This window comes from Pollicipes pollicipes, unplaced genomic scaffold, assembly GCF_011947565.3.
Source record: "Pollicipes pollicipes isolate AB1234 unplaced genomic scaffold, Ppol_2.1 Scaffold_6138;HRSCAF=7277_pilon_pilon_pilon, whole genome shotgun sequence".
Classification (NCBI taxonomy): domain Eukaryota; kingdom Metazoa; phylum Arthropoda; class Thecostraca; order Pollicipedomorpha; family Pollicipedidae; genus Pollicipes; species Pollicipes pollicipes.
In genome coordinates this window covers 23,430,180-23,432,226 of record NW_023596818.1, presented here as the reverse complement: position 1 = coordinate 23,432,226, position 2,047 = coordinate 23,430,180, and positions in this window count along the sequence as shown.

The following is a 2,047-nucleotide window of genomic DNA, read 5'->3' as shown; positions in this document are numbered from 1 at the left end:
GAACAGTTTGTCGATGGGACAGGACAGTTGCGATAAGCTTTTCCCTCCAATCCCTCGCAATTCCTCTACTTTAGAAGCCCCATTTATGGTCAAGGACTGGAATGACGCATACTTTTGTCGCTGTGGAACACCTGTTTTGCAGGCCACGAATCAATGCACGAAACGAAGCAGCTGCCGCCAGCCGACGGCTCACTCGCAGCGCATGCGCATTCCGATCTCTTGTTAAAAAAAAGTCGGCGGCCATGACCGAGCCATCGAACGATGGCATTTCGGCCTCGCCAAGGAAGCGAAATCGTAGCCCTTCGGATAGGTGATGTAGCTCCAATCAGAAAGCTGTCATTTTGTATTGCCCTTTTCGAAGCATACTATCATATATATATATATATATATATATATATATATATATATATATATATATATATATGTATATATATTTATGTTGGAGCTTCAAGGTCGTCGAACCATTTTCAGAGGCTATTGAGTTCAAATCTGTTGATTGCATGGGTTTTGGGGATCAGCGCCTACGCTGAGCAGTGTTGCTGACTCAACTGAGCTATCGGCATTGGTACGCAAGGAAATTTAAAGACTCCTCATATATTCCATGTGACCTATCACGTTATCAGTAGTGTGGCATTCGCCAGCTGAGTGCTGTGTAGATGAGAGGGACCATTACGATCGGTTGGATCCACGTAGTAACGGTGCGGTTAGGAGGCCCGACAGTCGCGGCTGACGAAATCTCCGAAGTGTTTGCGAGCAAAGCTATTATTTCGCTTGCGATGCCTTGGCTTGACGGGCTATGCGAAAGCTTAGCGTGGATTGAAGCCATGTTTTTTCATAAACTTGTGGCGTTGTTGATAGGGTCTTGTTATCTTTTATTGTTTTGGACATTGTTCCTCCAGCTTACTGCACGTGCTTACATCATGCGTATTAGTGGGCACTCAGTTGTTAAACGTGTGCGAATGTTGTTCGACGCGCTTACTTGGGCGTGTGCTTTCGGTTTTCACTTACTTGTAACTCCACTGCAGTAAGATTTATTTTTTCACCGAAGAGCAAGACGTGTAGTTCGTGTTGTCTTACTTGCTCTAACCTTGGATTGCCTGTTAACTGCCTTTGCTTTCCCTCACAGTTTCCTGTGTTCCAGTGTAACTAAGTATAACACCACTGTTTTAGGCTTTCGGTGTTATGTGTGTTACGCAGCTGACTGCATGCATAGTTGGTGTGATCAAAGTGCGACTATAGCTAGGTTGCTTGTGTTTTGAACTGTGTTGCGCGTGTTGAACCGTTGTGGTTACAGTGACGGATCTGCACGCTCAACCGTTGAGAGTTGGAGTGGCAGGGTGGCTGGAATGAGCATCAGTCAGTGAGCAACATCGCAATCAGCCAAGTTTTAATGGAAGCCCAGGCGGCCGCCATCACGCCTGTTGTCGCTTTCTTGTGGTCATGGGCGAGGTAAGGATGGGGATACCAATGTGGGAGTTGTATCTCATCTGGTGAATTATTTGGCACGCGCAATGGTAGGTAGCAGAGTGCAGTCTCCTTTTCAGCGACGGGGGACTTCATAGCCTCGCCTCCCCAGCTTTGAGAGGAAAGTACGCCAAGTCCCAGGAAATCACTTATACGCCGCACAGTTTTTCAGTGTGACATCGATTTTGTTCCTTGCGGAACGCGCGAGTGCATGAGGAGGCAACACCCCCTTCATCCACCAACCTTTTGATCAGACCCTCTTCTCCCTGGCGGGGGGAGGCTGACTGGGTCAGCGGAAGTGACGCCACCGACAAAGGCACCTCCCAAACATCCGGCGGTGATGGCGCGGCGCTGAGCCAACAACGCCGCGCAGGTCACCGGTGTCATGTGCCGGAGCGTCCCGATTGTCCGCAGGGGCCGCCGGACGCGGTCGCCGTCGCCAGGTCATCGGTCGGCGTGCCCGCCTGATGCCGGGTCGGCGGAAGCTCCAGGTGTCAGCGTGCTGACCACGGCGGGTCAGGTGACTGGCCGGCCGGCCGGGCGTCGGCGGCCGAGCTGGGGTGCAGTCTCGCCGGTCGCCGCG